Consider the following 18,950-nt stretch of genomic DNA (forward strand, 5'->3'; position numbering starts at 1 on the left):
ACCATAAATGACAACCAGCAGAAACAGTAGAAAGCCACATCAGCCTTACTTTGTTCTGCAAATGTGTTAAAAAGTAAACTTTGGCCACCACTCCAGAGAAGAAAAAAAAAAAAAGAGACTTGGTAAATCAGAATATACATTTTATCAAAATTTCAAAGCGATTCATATGAACATTAAGATTTGAGATGCACTTTTCTAGCACAGTATTTTTTTGTTTTGTTTTTACCTTGGCTGCATGTCAGTCACTTGGGTAAGTTTTTTAAATGTCCAGTTCCTTCCGGAGACCCACTCCCAGGGCTTCTGGTTTAAGTGGAGTGGTTACCACCTACACTTTGGGATTTTTAAAACTTTCTTAGGTGACTGTCATGTCTAGGCAAATTTGACAATCACTTTTTCTGAAGACGGTGTTACATTTCTCCTTTGATCCTCATGAGTGTAGCAGAATTACTTGTACTTAGTAGGTGCTCAATAAATGCTGATTCAGTTGGTGATCCCTTGTGTTGATGCAAGAATATTTTTGCCTGAATGGGATTGGAATAGTTTCCACTTTTTTAAAGATAGATTATTCTTATTTTTAAAATCAATCATCTATGTTTCACACTACGTTCCCAGCCATGAGTTGAAATTATTTCAACAAGGTAATTCCACATAAATATCTTTTGATTAGATACCTTAACTATGGCCTTAATTTCACAAAATTGTTTTAAATGACAATTTCTTCCTTAAAAGAGAAAAGCTTATTAAATATTATCTTAGATTTTTAAAAACTTTACCTGTTACTACATACAATGCCAAGGATTCATGCAAGTTTATAATCTGGACAAACAGGCCATTTTTAACAAGCATATCTATGTACGTGCATGCACACATGTGAATTTATAGCCCTAAATCTAGGACTTAAAGATTTTCTGATTCAAATTACATTTTTTTAGAGATACAACTCTTCCCAGCAATTTGTTTCTACTCCATAAACATTATAATATTTTGTGCTGTTGGGTGGTCTGAGTTGATTACATTTTCCCAAACTCCAGAACATGACTTTGTAGAAAAGATGTATTACAAGGGGAAGAGAATGAACCGTTGTATAGCGGAACATGTAGCCAAAACCCCAAAACCAAACCCATTGCCGTCAAGTCAATTTTGACTCATAAAAAACCCAAAAAACCAAACCCATTGTCGTCGAGTTGATTCCGACTCATAGAGACCCTATAGGACAGAGTAGAACTGCCCCATAGAGCCTCCAATGAGCACCTGGTGGATTCAAACTGCCAGCCTTTCGGTTAGCAGCCATAGCACTTAACTACTATGCCACCAGGGTTTCCTTCTGACCCATAGTGACCTTAAAAGACAGGGTAGAACTGCCCCATAGAGTTTCCAAGGAGGGCCTGGTGGATTTGAACTGCTGACCTTTCAGTTAGCAGCCATAGCACTCAACCAGGTTTTCCTAACATGTAGCAATACAGTCAAAAATATATATAGGGAACTATATAAAATTCAAACTATTTTCAACTCCAGGTCATCATCAAAGACTTTCAGTATTTTAGTTCTAAAAGATGTTGTAAAATAATCTCCTTAAATGGGAACCAATTTGAATGAAATGGGTTTGGTTTTTGTGTTTTTTTTTTTAATTAAGAAACAAAGGTAGGATACCTTGTTATATAGCTTGTCTCATTTTAAGACATAAGATTTATGATTTTAAACATACAAATGAGGATCCCCCCGCACACATGCACAGAATTTAAAGTAGGAATATATATATTTATATATACTATGAAAATGTGGAAAAATAATTTCTGGAGAGATTTGTTTTTTTTTAACTGGAGAAAAATAAAGATCAAGAGCATTCATCTTATCAACATTCACTCTTTGTACAAAGCTCCTTCTGGCTTTACTAGTATTTTTTACCTAACATTTCGATGTATTATAATTTTCATTTCAAGGTTAGTTTTTCTCATTTCTTATATCAAAGGCAATTCTTCACATCATGGCCTATCTCTTGAAAGCTTTTCCAAATCTGTGTTAAATAAGTTTTTGCCTCTATGGAACACACTATAAATTATTGTGAATATTATAATAAATTCTAATACAAAAATCCCCCGAGGACACTGGGCTGAGTATGGAGATTCAGCAACCTGTATCTTGCAGTTTGTGGGCATTTGCCTTGAGGCTTTATTGCTCTGCGTGTTTTCTCTGTAAACAAGGGGCTTCTGTCTTCCAGGCAGTCCCTCTGGCTATTGTCTGCAGACCTAAATTGCTGCATACGCTGGATGTGCAACGAGCTGGGCTTTTCAGTGAGACACTGAGGGTAAGCACTTTTTGAAGACGTATCAACTGATTCAGCCATGACCGTATCCTGTCAGCCAACCCTGAGGATTCTAAGTTGATAGACATCACTAGGTAATTTGGTGGAGTCAGAAGTGACAGGGTCAAGCTCCCTGGGAGGTTTCAACTCAATAACCATAAGGCCTGAGAGTATATTCTAATCTGCATAAAACATTGAGAAAGCACAGCTAGCTTTTATAGGGTTTACAAAAGAAAATTTAACTTATTTCTAAAAGAACTTACTGGGCAAGTGTTTATTGGGCAAGAACAGATCAGGCTTTGCATAGTCTCTTAGGTTTTATTGAATGTTTTGAATTTCTCTCTCTCTTTGTGCATATGTGTGTGAATATTTACCCTTTTAAATACTTCTATAAATGTTTAATATTTTATCAATTTATTTACACCTTTGGCAAATGGAAGGAAAAGTAGTTATTATGAAACTAAAAAAAAAGTCAGGTTTTAGGCTATAAATTTTTTGCCATGCAAGAAAATCACTCGTTCTGATATTTATTGAAGAAAATAAGATGTTGTAATTCTTTCTTTTATAAGTAAGATGACTTTCTTTAGGCAATATTCACTGCCGTAGTAGAGAAAAAGAGAGTGAGAGTGAAAGAGAATGAGAGGGAAAGAGATAGTGAGACAGAGAGAGAATTGAAAAATGTCACAATAAAAATTTCAGTTGGATATATCTAGGTGTGTTTTTCTCTGAAGTGCAAGCCAGGCATTTCAGTTGATTCCATTTTAATTTTCCACTAGTGGAGAAACCGGTTCATCTAGAATGACAAAAAGTTTATTAGATGTATAATCCTTTAATGATTCTCCATAGTATTCATGATAATTTGTACAATCCCTACATTTACCCACAAGTTATTTCCTTATCTACTTTTTTGCTTACCTCTCCAGTCTTATTTCCAAAATTTTCCCCACATGTAGTATTTGCTCCAGGCTTCTGAAACTAATTGTAGTAACTCAAAGGCCACGTACTGTTTCAAGTCTGCTGACCATTGCAAGCAAAAAGGCCTTCCCTTTACTCTCACATGGATGATTCCTATTCATTCTTTAAAATTCACTGAAGAGTATTGCTTCTGGAAAATTTTTCTGCAGGAAATAAAAAAAAGAACAGTATAGCGTAGACATTTTCCTTTATGTCTACCACCCTCAAAATTTATGTAAAACTATCATAGAACAATTATAATCTTCTAGATTCATTGACTTTTCTTCCCAGATAGACTGTAAGACCCTTCTCAGCAGGAACCGTATTTGAGTATTTCCCCTCAAACTGGCAATGAACCTGGCCTGCTGCAAATGCTCCATGTAGGTTTGTTAAGTAAATTTGTTGTAGGTCCTTTTTTAGAATATTTGATGTCAGATAAAAATGAACCTCCTGTATTATAAACTTTGCAATATAAGATGATTTGATTTTTTTTCTCAGTCAGGAGAAAAGTGTTGAGATTCAACATTAATTGTATCATGTGAATTGACATAAAAATCAGTTTTAGAGAGCATATGTATTATCAATCCCATTAACAGAATGATATATATATATTTGGAATTAACTAAGGTTTGAAAGGATCAATAAGCCCCATCATGATAAAGGGAGAAAAGACTGAGGTTGTCAAGGATTTCATCTTGCTTGAATCACCAATCAACACCCACAGAAGCAGCAGTCAAGAAACCAAAGGACGAATTGCATTGGGCAAATTGGCTGCAAGAGACCTCTTTAAAGTGTTAAATAGCAAAGATGTCATCTTAAGGACTAAGGTGCACCTGACCCAAGCCATGGTGTTTTCAATAGCCTCATATGCATGTGAAGAGTGGACAATGAATAAGGAAGACCAAAGAAGAATTGACACCTTTGAATTGCAGTGTTAGCAAAGAATATTGAATATACCATGAACTGCCAAAAGAACAAACAAATCTGTCTTGGAAGAAGTACAACCAGAATGCTCCTTAGAAGCAAGGATGGTGAGATTACGTCTCACATACTTTGGACATGTTGTCAGGAGGGATCAGTCCCTGAAGAAGGAGATCAGGCTCGTAAAGTGGAGGGTCAGGGAGGAAGGGGAAGTCCCTCAGTGAGATGGACTGACACTGTGGCTGTAACAATGGGCTCAAGCATGGCAACTATTGTGAGGATGGCGCAGAACCGGGCACTGTTTCATTCTGTTGTACATAGGGTCACTATGTGTTGACGGTACCTAACGACAACAACGAGGTTAGAACTCTTCATATAATGTCCTTCTAGAGTCTCAATACCTGGAATTTACCAAAAACCAGTTGCTGTTGAGCCAGTTCTGACTCATGATGACCCTAAGTGTATCAGAGTAGAACTGTGCTCCATAGGGTTTTCAATGGATGACTTTTCAGAAGTAGATCACCAGGACTTCCTTGTCAGACACATCTGGGTTGACTTGAAAACCTCCAACCTTTTGGTTAGCAGTCTAGCTCATTAACCATTTGCACCACCTAGTGACTCCTTACTTAGAATGCCAAACCCTTTGCCATCGAGTCAATTCTGACTCATAGTGGCCCTATAAGGTAGAGGAGAACTGCCCCATAGAGTTTCCAAGGAGGCCCTGGTAGATTTGAACTGCTGACCTTTTGGTTAACTGCTGAACTCTTACCACTATGCCAACAGGGTTTCCCCTACTTAGAATAACCAGTGTTAATTATCATTCGAGGATCTAAAAATTTCATGTAATCTTTTACTGATAAGAGGTGTCTTAATCTCCTACAGCTTGGAATTCTCTTTTAAACACAATGGTCTCAAGGAGCACTTCCTCTCTCCCCCAAAAAAACAAACTTTGCAAATTTCCCAACCAAACACGTGAGCAGAATTTTATCTCATTCATTGTTTCATAACAAGTTTTCTATTAAAATCACCAACTTTTCTTTCAAGCGAGTTTTCTTGCAGAAACTGGCTAGTTTGATAGCAAGAGAAAAAGTGTTCTCTCCAAATTTACATAAAAATAAATTTTAAAGCAATTCAGAACATTGACTTTTGGCAGGATTTTACTTATTATGAAGAGGAAAAGAATGGGATCTGCCTATCAACGTGATGAAACTTAGCAAGCTTCTGCCAAGTACACCATGTATGTTGCTGAAATGTATTATTAACCTTGAACACAATATATTTTGTCAAATAAAAGAAATCCCATTAAGACTGCCAATTTTAATATCAGAGACAAGGTCCTATTTAAAAAAAAATACATGGAGGCTTTATAAATCATAAAATAAAAATGCATGCTAGATGTATATTCTTTAGCAAATCTGAATAACAGTTTTTTATATGTGTAAACTTGATGTGAACTACAGAACTTCCTTTCCTATTAGCTGCGTTTGCCTTGCAGGGAAAAAATAATAACCAAAAGCCAAATGTAGATTGTTGTTATTGTTGTTAGGTGCCATGGAGTCAGTTCCAACTCATAGCAACCTTATGTACAACAGAATGAAACACTGCCCAGTCCTGCGACATCCTCACGATCATTGCTAAGTCTGAACACATTTTTGCAGCTACTATGTCAATCAATCTCATTGAGGGTCTTCTTTTTCACTGACCCCCTACTTTACTAAGCATGACGTCCTTCTCCAGGGACTGGTCCCTCCTGATAACACATCCAAAGTAAGTGAGACAAAGTCTTAACATCCTCACTTTTAAGAAATATTCTGGTTGTACTTTTTCCAAGACAAATTTGTTCATTCTTCTTGCTGTCCACAGTATGTTCAATATTCTTTGCCAACACCATAATTAAAAGGCATGAATTCTTCTTCCACCTTTCTTATTCATTGTCCAGCTTTCATATGCATGTGAGGTGATTGAAAATACCATGGCTTCGATCAGGCACACCCTAGTCCTCAAAGTGACATCTCTGCTTTTTCACACTTTAAAGAGATCTCAAGCAACAAATTTGCCCAGTGCAATATGCCATTTGATTTCTTGACTGCTGTTTCCATGGGCTTTGATTATGGATTCAAGTAAAATGAAATTGTTGACAGTTTCAGTCTTTTCTCTGTTTATCATGGTGTTGCTCATTGGTCCAGTTGTGATGATTTTTGTTTTCTTTATATTGAGGTATAATCCATACTGAAGGCTATATAGTCTTTGATTTTCATTAGTAAACACTTCAAGTCCTCTTTGCTTTCAGCAAGCAAGGTTATGTCATCTGCATATGGCAGGTTGTTAATGAGTCTTCCTCTAGTTCTGAGGCTGTGTTCTTCTTTGTATAGTCAGTCTGGCTTCTTGTATTATTTGCTCAGCTTATAGATGGAATACGTATGGTGAAGGGACTCTGACGTACACTTTTCCTGACTTTAAACCACTCGGTAACCCCTAGTTCTGTTTGAACAACTGCCTCTTGGTCTGTGTACAGTTTCTTCATGAGCACAATTAAGAATTCTGGAATTCTCATTCTTCACAATGTTATCCATAATTTATTATGATCCACACAGTGGAATGCTTTTGTAAAGTCAATAAAACACAGGTAAACATCCTTCTGGTATTCTCTACTGTCCGCTAAGATCCATCTGACATCAGCAATGATTTTGCTTGTTCCATGCCCCCTTCTCATTCTGGCTTGAATTTCTGGCAGTTCCCTGTGGATGTACTGCTGCAAACATTTCTTAATTATCTTCAGCAAAATTTTACTTGTATGTAATATTAATAGTATTGTTTGACAATTTCCGTTCTGTTGGATCATCATTCTTTAGAATGGGCACAAATATGGATCTCTCCCAGCTGGTTGGCCGGGTAGCAGTCTTCCAAATTTCTTGGTATAGATGCATAACCACTTCTAGCATTGCATCCATTTGTCGAAACATCTCAATTGGTATTCCATCAATTCCTGGAGCCTTGTTTTTTGCCAGTGTCTCCAGTGCAGCTTGGACTTAGTCCTCCAAATCCATCGATTCTTGATCATATGCTACCTTGTCTGTCAGTTTGTCATACTGTGGTGGCTTGAGTGTTGCTATGATGCTGGAAGCTATGACATCAGTATTTCAAATACCAGCAGGGTCACCCAAGGTGGACATGTTTTAATGGAGCTTCTAGACTAAGACAGAATAGGGAGGAGGACCTGGTGATGTACTTCCAAAAAAAAAAAAAAAAACTGGCCACTGAAAACCAGAATAGCAGGAAAACATCGTCTGATATAATGTTGGAAGATGAGCTCCTCAGGTTGGGAGGCATTCAAAACACAGCTGAGTCAACCTTGATCACGTGGCTGAAGTAAAGCTTTAGGGACCTTCATTTGCCAGTGGGGCATGACTCAAAATGAGAAGAAGCAGCTGTAAACATCCATTAAAAATAAGAACATGGAATGTATGAAGTATGAATCTACGAAAATTGGAAAATGAGTTGAAACTCTTGAAGATCGATATCTGAGGCATTAGTGAGCTGAAATGGACTGGTATTTGCCATTTTGAATTGAACAATCCTATGGTCTACTATACTGGGAATAACAAATTGAAGATGAATGGTATTGCATTCACTGTCAAAAAGAACATTTCAAGATCTATACTGGCATGTGGCACTGTCAGTGATAGGATAATATCCACAAGCCTACAAGGAAGATCAGTTAAAAGGACTATTGTTCAAATTACTCATCAACCACTTCATCAAAGATGAAGAAATTGAAGGTTTTTACCAGCTTCTGCAGTCTGAAATTGATCAAACATGCAATCAAGATGCATTGATAATAACTGGTGATTGGAATGTGAAAGTTGGAAAAAAAAGAAGTATTGGTGCTTGCAAAATATGGCCTTGATGATAAAAACGATGCTAGAGAGAGCATGATAGAATTTTGAAAGACCAAGACTTCTTCATTGCAAATACCTTTTTTCAACAACATAAATGGTGACTATACACATGGGCCTCACCAGATGGAGGACCCAGGAATCAAACTGACTACATCTGTGGAAAGAGTTGATGGAGAAGGTCAATATTATCAGTCAGAACAAGGCCAGGGGCCAACCGTGGAAGAAACATTCAACTGCTAGTATGCAAGTTCAAGTTGAAGCCAAAGAATATTAAAACAAGTTCACATGAGCAAAAGCACTACCTTGAGGATAAAAAAAAAAATCCCACTTAAATTTAGAGACCATCTCAAAAATAGATTCAACACATTAACACTAATGACTAAAGGCCTGAAGAGTTTTTGGGCGTCATCAAGGACATCAAACATAAAGAATGTAAAAGGTCATTGAAAAGACAGGAAAGAAAAAGACCAAAATGCATTTCAGAAGAGACTCTGAAACTTGCTCTTGCAAGTAGAGTAGCTAAAGTGAATGGAAGAAATGATGAAGTAAAAGATCTGAAGAGACGATTATAAAGGGCAGCTTGAGAAGACAAAATAAAGTATTATAATGAAGTATTCAAAGACCTGGAGTTAGAAAACCAAAAGGGAAGGAGACACTAAGCATTTACCAAACTTAAAGAATTGAAGAAAAAATTCAAACCTCAAGTTGCAATATTGAAAGTTTTTGTGGGCAAAGTATTGAAAAATGCAGGAAGCATCAAAATAAGATGGAAGGAATACACAGAGTCACTGTACAAAAAAAAAAAAAAAACTGATATTCATCCATTTCAGGAGGTAGCATGTGATCAAGAACCAATGGTATTGAAGGAAGAAGTCCAAGCTGCATTGAATGCATTGGCAAAAAACACATAAAAATTAAGAGTTATTTTATATTAATCATTTAAAATTACAAACAATTTTGTTGGTGAATAAAATTGTTGAAATTTTGTTAAAAAATCTAATTAATGGAAAACTAATTTTTATTATTTTGATAACACAAGGCATTAGAATATTGTTAGTCCTGGGATCTACTCATAACATCATGTCATGAAAATTATGGGCTCCTTAATGTCATAGATATTCAAAGGTTTATTGTAGTTGTTGTTGATGTTAGGTGCTGTCGTATTGGTTCCAACTCATAGCTACCCTATAGGATAGAGTAAGAACTGTCCCATAGGGTTTCCAAGGAGTAGCTGGTGGATTTGAACTGCCAACCTTTTGGTTAGCAGCAGAGCTCTTAACCACTATACCACCAGAGCTCCAACTTATTGTGGTAGAGATGTCTAAATTATAAGAAATAGTTGGCGTAAACTGTACTGTCAACCAGTATAAGTGGCGAAGACCAGGAGTCATTACATATCTCAGTGTTACTTCTCTTGTATTTCTCCATCGAAAGATCACATTTACAACAGGTATTTGTTTGGTTGCTATCACAAATCTGCTTTATAAATCTACTTTGTTGTTTGCTTCCTTTTGTCTTCTGGATACTTTCTTTATAATGGATAACTCCTTTTGAAAAATTTTTATATTCGCATTTCTTTCCCTACTGATTATTCTGTATTTGTAATTATTGTTGGAATCTTTAAAAATCTCCACATTTCCATGTGGGGTATATGCAATTCTAAATTTATCCTTAAATTAACATGGGCAATATTAGAATACTGTAGTGACTGGACAAACAATATCCATATTGCAGAGATGTTAGTGGTGCATGCATCTCAAATACTAGTAGGCCATGTGTTATACATTCCAAGAGGGGAAGAGTCTGAATACAGAAATAGGGCCAATGATAAGATCTCAAAAAAATCCCTTTTACTGTCATTTTTGGTGAAGAACGTTGACTTTTGAGTTCTGGAGTTAATATGATGGCATGAGAAAAAGTGGGTAGAATTGAAGGGGATTAAACCCGTTGCTGTGGAGTCAACAATGTTTCATGTTGACCCCCTGAATGTCAGAGAAGAACTGTGCTCCGTGGAGTTTTTTGAAAGTATATCTCCAGGCCTTTACTCTAGGTGCCCCTGGGAGGATCAAATTGCCATCCTTTGGGTTAGTAGCTCAGCTCATTAACCATTTGCACCACCGGGGACTTATAAAGTAAATAAGTGGTGAAAAGATAGCTCGTCTAGTTTTCTACATAAAAGCCAAAAAAAAATTAATTTAAAGCTCAATTTGTGACATTGTATTGTATTTTTTCCTTGATCTTAGTTAGGGCCTATAAACTTTATGAAATTTTCAAAGTAAGATTTGTAACTGTCTTTACAAAAAAATAAACAAAAAACCAAACCTATTGCTGTTGAGTTGACTCTGACTTAAAGGAACCCTATAGGGCAGAGTAGAACTGCCCCATAAGGTTTCTAAGGAGCTGCTGGTGGATTCGAACTGCCAATGTTTTGGTTAGTGGCAAATCTCTTAACCACTGAGCTGTCAATAACTGTCAATCCCAAGTTAAGCACAGTCCTTAACAGAATGGTAGAAAATGTGCTGTATTAGGTAATTATTAGTTTTTCAATTGCCAAATTTTATTGAACATCTATAATATGCAATTTTTAAAAAATAATATTTTATTGTACTTTTGGGAAGTTTACACAGCAAATTGGTTTCCCGTTTAACAATTCTTATACAATTTGTTCAGTGACATTCGTTCTATTTTTCACAATGTGTCAACACTTTCATTGTTTTCCTTCTAGTTGTTCCATTTCCACTACTCTAGTTTCCCTGCCTCCTTACCTTCTCATTTTTACTTTAGAGTTATTGTTGACCTTCTGGTGTTATATAGATGATTTTTTAAAGGAATGCAGTACTCATGGGTGATATTTTATTTTATGAGTCAACCTTTTATTTCGCTAAAATATAACATCCAATTTAATGTCTGAGTTGTTTGGGGTATAACAGGGGAAATAAAACAAAAAACACAGTGATCTCTAAGATGGTACCCTGCCTGGTTTGTACACAGAATTGTGAGGAAGTGGCTAAAGCAGAGAGAACAAAAGGGGCTAAGGGAACACACTCCCCTGTAGGAGTTAATGTTCTCCTATTTTATTTTAATGATTGTTCTTATACAGTGACAATTGATCTAATCAAGATCAAGCACACATTCTTGATTTTAATAATAAGTCAAATTTCATAAATAGATTGAAACATCATTACTCTGTGTAGATCCTTTCAAAAATGTAAGGTGCATTCACTACTGAAACAAAATCATATTTCCAAAGGAGTCTCACATAATATTTTAAAATATTTGTGGGTAGGCTCCATGGGAGAAAGACCTGGGGATCTTCTCCTGGAAAGATCGCCCCCTAGAAAACCCTATGTGGCCATTCTATTCTGCCACATGGGTTCACTATGAGTCAAAATCAACTCAATGGTAGTTAACAACAACAATATGATATGTATATGATATGTAATAGCAACAAACTTTATTAATTCAGAAGCTAGCTTTTTGAATAGGGCCAAAGACTTTTTACCAAACTCCAATAAATTGGTAATGTATATAATCAAGTCCTTTGGTATCCCCCCACCCCAGTTTAGGATATTCTAATAGCAGTGGCATACCATAATCCATTGCCGTCGAGTTGATTCCAACTCATAGAGACCTTATAGGACAGAGTAGAACCGCCCCATATGGTTTCCAAGGAGCGCCTGGTGGATTTGAACCGCCAACCTTTTGGTTGGCAGCCATAGCTCTTAACCACTACGCTACCAGGGTTTCAACGTAAATACTAAAAGTGATCACCACATAGTTGGCTTATATGAAGAATATACATTAATAAAGACACAATGGATTTCTTGGTACAAATACTAATCTATTGGTCGAAAGTATTCTGAATGAAAATCCAAGAATAATAATTCTGAGGAAAACAGCTCTTTATAAACTTAAATGGGCGGTCCAGGTTTTTTTATTTTTTTGTGGGGGGGCAGGAGGTTGTTTGTTTTGTTTTATTTGGTTTTGTTTTGCTTTTTAAGAGCAAAAGTCTTCACATTATTTGCCTCTGTATTTTTTTGTTTCAACACTATGGCTTATGACCTTACAGCGTTTGAAATGCGCTTGACCTAATCAAAGTCAGTCTGCAAATTACATAATTTCTGCTTTGTTATTTGAGAGCACTTTCAATATAATTGATAGAAAGGGAAGCCATGACCTGTACAAATGTAAATGAAGCAGCTTTTATGCTTTGGCAAATGTCACAATTTAATGTTACAAGGTAGACTAAAAAAAAGAATAGGGTGTTTCCAATATTTTGAGAACAAGAAAACAAATTTTTCTAAACAAATGAAAATATTAACTGTATTTATAAGCTGGCATATGTTATCACAAAACAATATAAATGTGTACTCACTACTAACTACACAAAAATGAAAAAAAAAAATACCAGTTTCCAAAAAGGCAATAGTAGGTTGAGTCATTCAGATTCAAACTGGGATTAGACTGGGAAAAAAACTAAAATATGGATTTTAATTAGTTTTTTTTTTTTTTTAAGCATGGGATTGCATTAGGCTTTTTTTTTTTTTTTCCTATACAAGGAAAAAAATATATTTAAGTTATTTTAATCTTGCAGTTATTCCTAAGAGGTGATTGATCTTGAAAAATGTGCATGGAACAAAACTATATTCATATTATCATTTTAATCTTCTTTATTCTGATACTGTCTTCTTGCAGTTTCAAATGATAGTGTTAGGGGAGCAGAGGTGGAGTATTTCCCTTTTATAAATAATCTAATATTTCCTAAAATTTTTTTCCTGAGGGATATGAAGATATAATTTTCAAAACTAGTCCTGAAGCATCCTAATGCCATATTTTGGTGGCTTGTCTGAGAATTAAAGATTACCCAGCAAGAGTAGAGAAAGACATAGTGAAAGATATAGTGAAAAGCCATGATGTTGGGGACAAGGATAAACCTTCTTAGAGGATTTCTGAGTAATAGGAAAGGAGATTTTCCTTAATCATTAGATAGCTAGTGCATAAAGTTAATTGAAAATAAAATCATAGTATAAACCCGTTGCCGTCAAGTGGATTCTGACTCATAGTGACCCTATAGGACAGAGTAGAACTGCCCCATGGAGTTTCCAAGGCTGTAACCCTTACGGAAGCAGAATGCTATGTCTTTCTCCTGTAGAGTGGATGGTGGATCCAACCGCTGCCCTTTTGGTTAGCAGCCAAGCAGTTAACCATTGCACCACCAGGACTTCTAAATCATAGTATAAAAACAAACAAAAAAAACCCAAACCCATTGCCATTGAGTGGACTCTGACTCATTCGACCCTGTTGGACACAGTAGTACTGCCCCATAGGGTTTCCAAGGAGCAGCTGGTAGATTTGAACTGCTGACCTTTTGGTTAGCAGCCAAGCCCTTAACCACTGCACCACCAGGGCTCCCATATTTATATTTTCCAAACTGTATAAGAAGGCAGAAATTTGAAGTGCTGTTTTTCATATGACGACAAAATTTAGGTGCCTAAATCTAATCTACAATATTATATGCCCATAGCACTGTGATTGTTAAAGATGAAAGGAAAGCATTTTTAAAAACCACTGGTGTATTAATAATTCTATCAGGCATGAAAAGTATACATCCCATAACTTCCATGCATGTATCAAGTGAGGAAACATAAAACGAGGTGTATTTTCATTGTTTTGTGTACAGAGATCTCAGCAGTCTCTTCCTCGTCAGTCAAGATTCTCCTTAAATTTGGCCTTTTCAGGGAGGTTAAACATCTTACCCAGCTCCTGCTGCAGCAAGCGACAGCTCCAGGCAAATGAAATGTCCTCTGGCTCCATGTTCATTGCTCTTTCTGTGTAGCATTGGTTCATAATCTGTAACTTCATGTTTTAATACCTGCAAACAAGGGCCCACAATACCAAACCTACTTTAGTTATACGGTAAGTAGGACAGAAAACTGACTTTGGAAGATTTAGATGTCTGAGATTTATTCTTAACCATATGGAGAACAATCACTTAGACATATGGGCAGCAGGGATGCCTAGGAGTATGGAACACTTTTTTTTTCCCTTAAAATAAATAGATGTTAATCTAAGTACTAGGATAGATATATTGTTGAGAGCCAAGATTTTGTGCCAAGTATCATGGAAGAGACATTTTTTGCCCGAAAATATTTAAGACATATATTAAATTAAAGAAACAAACTTAATTAAAAAAAAAAAAAAAAGTTTTGTGCCTTCCTAATGCAAGACCTAACTCTGAGTGGGTTTGCATATTTGATGAGCCCACTACAATATGTAAATATAAAATGTTTCCATAAATAGCTGAAAAAGCTTATGTAATTAATGAGAATATTAGGTATCATTGATTTCTCTGTTTGAGAATGACTAAATTCAACAAAGCTTGTTTTATTACACTTGACCTTAAAATATTTTTTGTGATAATGATAAATTCCATTTTTTTAAATGAACACTTGTGGTTGAAAATAAAGCAATATTACCAAGAAAGAGTATGATTTTTTCTTGTCTGTTGTGGCTGGAGTGCTGAAAAATAGTTTATCTGAGGGATTAAAGAAGGTGTGTAAGAAAATGTTAAATATAATTAGAAAAATGCGTTCATTCTCCCTTAAACAGAAATTTGATAACAAAAATATTCCTTTTAGCCATTTTGTCCTAGCAAAATGAAATAATTCAGTTTTATTTGATATGTTGAGTTAGATTACACCACTTGAATACAGATGATTTATATTTATGTGACCAGACGCTGTCAAGAAACAAGTGAATATGATGGAAATGTTATTTAAAATGTATTCTCAACCAGATGAAAAATAAGAGTAGTTATCAGAAATGGCCTACTTATATATAACACTTGGCTGTTCCTTATAGTCCATTATAGCAGAAATCTGGTCATATAATTTGTTGATATGCAATATTGACCCAAAATCTAGGGACTAGAATTTGGAGTAGGCGAGTTTTTTTTTTTTTATTATTTATTTTTACACTTCTTCTTTCCTTCTCCTAACATGTAGTATATTGCATTGTAATCTGATAGAAATAATTGTGCTATGTTCTACATACAGTGTTCAATTAAAATAGTTAATAAAAAGTAGGGCCCAGTACACTGGAAAGTAGCTAAACAGTGTTTCTATCTTCTGTCTTCTCCAGATGATTTTTTTTAGTTCAAACATTTGATTGACATTTAATGCACTTATTAGATCTAAAATAAGAAGAAAGCTGAACAAAAGCATTGGAAAAGTTTCACTGAATTTCGCATGCTTAGACAAGCATTTACAAAAAAATCCACAGTTAACAACATACTTATTGGTGAAAAACTGGAAATCTCCCCCCTAAAATTAGTAACAAAGGCAGGATACCTGCTTTCATTGCTGCTATTCAACGTTATACTGGAAGTTATAGTCAGGGTAATTAGGCCATAAAAAATAAATAAATAAATAATAAAGTGCATCTAAATTGAAAAGGAAGAAGTAAGACTATTTGCAGAGCTATGACCCTAAATAAGGAGCCCTGGTGGTGTGATGGGTGTTTGGCTGCTTCACAGAAGAAAAGACCTAGCAATCTGCTCCCATAAAGACTACAATCTAGGAAACTCTATGAAGCAGTTCTACTCTGTCCTGTAGGGTCTTTATGAGTCAGAATCAACTGGATAGCACACAACAACAGTATCAAAATATAAAAAATCCCAAAGAATTCACAAGAAAGCTACTAGAGATAATAAACACATTCAGCAAAATTGCAGGGTACAAGGTCAAAAATTCAGTTTTGTTTGTATACATCAACATTGGACAATCTGAAAAGGATATTGAGAAAACTTCCATTTACAATAACAGTCAAAAGAATAAAATACCTAGGAATAAACCCAACCAAGGACGTGAGAAACTCGTACACTGAAAACTACAAAACAATGCTACAAGTAATTAAAGACTTAAATATAGATAGACATCTGTGTTTTGGATTGGAAACCTTAATATTGTTAAGATGTCAATACTACCCAAAATAATCTATAGATCTAATATAATCCCTATCAAACTTCCAGCAGCCTTTTTTTTTCTTTCTTTTTGCAGAAATGGAAAAACCAGTCTTCAAATTCACATGAAATTACAAAGGTCTCCAAATAGCCAAAACGATATTGGAAAAGTAAGACAAAGTTCTTCTTCCTGATTTCAAATCTTACTAAGCTACAGTAATCAAAACAGTGTGGTACTGGCATAAGAATAGACATATAAACCAATGAAATATAATTGAGCCGTGAAGTAAATGCATATGTCTATCGCTTATTGATTTTCATCAAGTATTCCAAGACCTTTTAATGGGGAAAGAATACTCTCATCAAGAAAGGATCCCGAGAAAATTGAATTTCCACATACAAAAGAATGAAAGTGTGCTCCTATTTCACACTGTGTACAAATATTAACTCAAAATGGATGAAAAACATAAAACTTTTAGAATGGGATAAATTTTAAAGGACATTGGATTAAGCAATGGATTCTTAGATACAACACTAAAACGTGAGCAACAAAAGAAAAAAAAATCTATACATTGGACTTCAACAAAATTGAAATGTTGTGTGCATCAAAAGACATTGTCAAGAAAGTGAAAGGAGTGTACAGAATGGTAGAGATAGTTACATATCATGTATCTGATATTCACCATATAAAAGAATGTAAAATAATTCCTACAGTTCAACAAGAAAAAGACAAACTACCCAATCAAAAAATAGGAAAAGGACTTGCCTATATATTACTCCAAAGTAGATATGCAAGTTGATAATAGCCACATGGACATAAGGACAACATTATTAGTCATTACAGAAATGTAAATCAAAATGACAATGAGATATCACTTCACACCTACTAGGATTGCTGTAGTAAAAAAAAAAAAAAAGAAGAAGACAAAGGGGAAAAAATGTTTTGGCAAGAATGTGGATAAATTAGAACCCTCCTACATTGCTGGTACAAATGTAAAATGGTGCAGCTGTTGTGGAAAAGAGTTAGGTGTTTATTTAAAAAGTCAACATAGGATTAACATATGGCTCAACAATTCTACCTCAGGGTATATATCCAAAAGAGTTGAAAACAGGACTCAAAAAGATACTTGTATACCAATGTCCATTGCTATTATTCCAATAACCAAAAGATGACAACAGCGCAAGAGTCCATGAACAGGTGTATGGGTAAACAAAATGTGGAATATACATATGATAGCATATTATTCAACCACAAAAAGGGAGGAAATTCTGACACACACCACAGCATGGGTAAACTCTAAAAACATTATGTAAGGGAAATAAGGCAAGCACAAAAGGACAAATACTCTATGACTCCACTTATGTGAAATACCTAGAATTGGCAAATCAATAGAGATATAGAGTAGATTAGATGTCATCAGGGACTGGAAGGTAGGAATATATTGGAAGTTATTACTTAATGGGTACAGAGTTTCTGTTTGAGGTCTGAAAATTTTTGACAATAGGCAATACTGATGGTTGCACAATATTGCAAGTGTAATTGATGCCACTGGATTTTATATTTAAAGATGGTTAAAATGACAAGTTTTTTTTAGTATACATATTCTACTGCAATTAAAAATTATGAAGAATTCTTAAGAAAGTGTTGAAATAATTGAGAGAGATTACAGAATAAATAAGCATAAGAATATAAACTGTACATTGTAAAAATGCCAATTAAATGAGAACTGATTATTTTTTTCAGTCTAATTCTAAATAAAATGTCAGTAGGTTTTGGTGGAAATTGATAACCTGATTTTACAATTCACATGGAAATGCAAATGAATAAAAATAGTCAAGTCTAAGACTAACGAAGAAATATTAATAAGAAGACTAAAAAACTTGAAGACATATAATATCGGACTTAGAGATTTAAAAATATTGACACACCGTGGTGTTGGCTTAAGGATAGAAAAATAAGGCAATGAAACAGAATAGATTCCAGAAATAAATGCACAAATATATTATGAATTAATTTATTATGAAGATAGCACTGGAGTGCAGTGGAGAATGATGGTATACAGGGTGGGGTCAATTGGTAGCCATATGGGAAAAATGAAACCTAAACTCCAATTTACATAAATAAACATGAGTTACAAGTGGATTATTGATGTGAAAGCAAAAGGTAAATGAGGTAATCTTTTAGAGAAAGACATAAGACAATATTTCTTGTATTTGAGATAGACAATAATTAAAAAAAAAGTGCTAACTATAAAAAGAACAAATAAAAGCATTATGCTTTGCTAAGATTAAGAACTTCTGATTTTCAAAAGATACCATAGAGTGAAAGGTGGATCACCAAGTGGGAGAAGACATTTTCAATACATGTTATTTACAACAGCAATACCTGATTGTGAAAATAATTGATATAAATCAATCAGAAATACATAGAAAACCTAATAGAAAAGTAAATAAGAGAGAGGCATTTTGGAAACAGGATATCAAAGTGATCAATACACATAGGAAAAGGTGCTCAGCTTCGTTAGCTACCAGGAAAATGCAAATTAAATCTATCATGAGTGATGCTTTCATATACACCAGATTTACCAAAAAAAAGAAAAAAAAAAACCTATAAAACACCAAAGTTGATGAAGACATGGAATTACTTGAACTCAAACATACTGCTGATGGGAGTACAAATTAGTTAAAAAACACTTTAGAAAATCATATACCTTCATGTTGTTGTTAGGCGCCAACCAGTCAGTTCCGACTCTAGGCTACCCTATATGCAACAGATAGAAACAACGCCTGCGTCGGCACCATCCTCACAATCATTGTTAATGTTTGAGCCCATTATCGTAGCCTAGTGTCATTCCATCTTCTTGAGGGTCTTCCTCTTTTTTGGTCACTCTCTACTTTACAAAGCATAATGTCC

The sequence above is a fragment of the Elephas maximus genome, chromosome 18, assembly GCF_024166365.1.
Source record: "Elephas maximus indicus isolate mEleMax1 chromosome 18, mEleMax1 primary haplotype, whole genome shotgun sequence".
Classification (NCBI taxonomy): Eukaryota; Metazoa; Chordata; class Mammalia; order Proboscidea; family Elephantidae; genus Elephas; species Elephas maximus.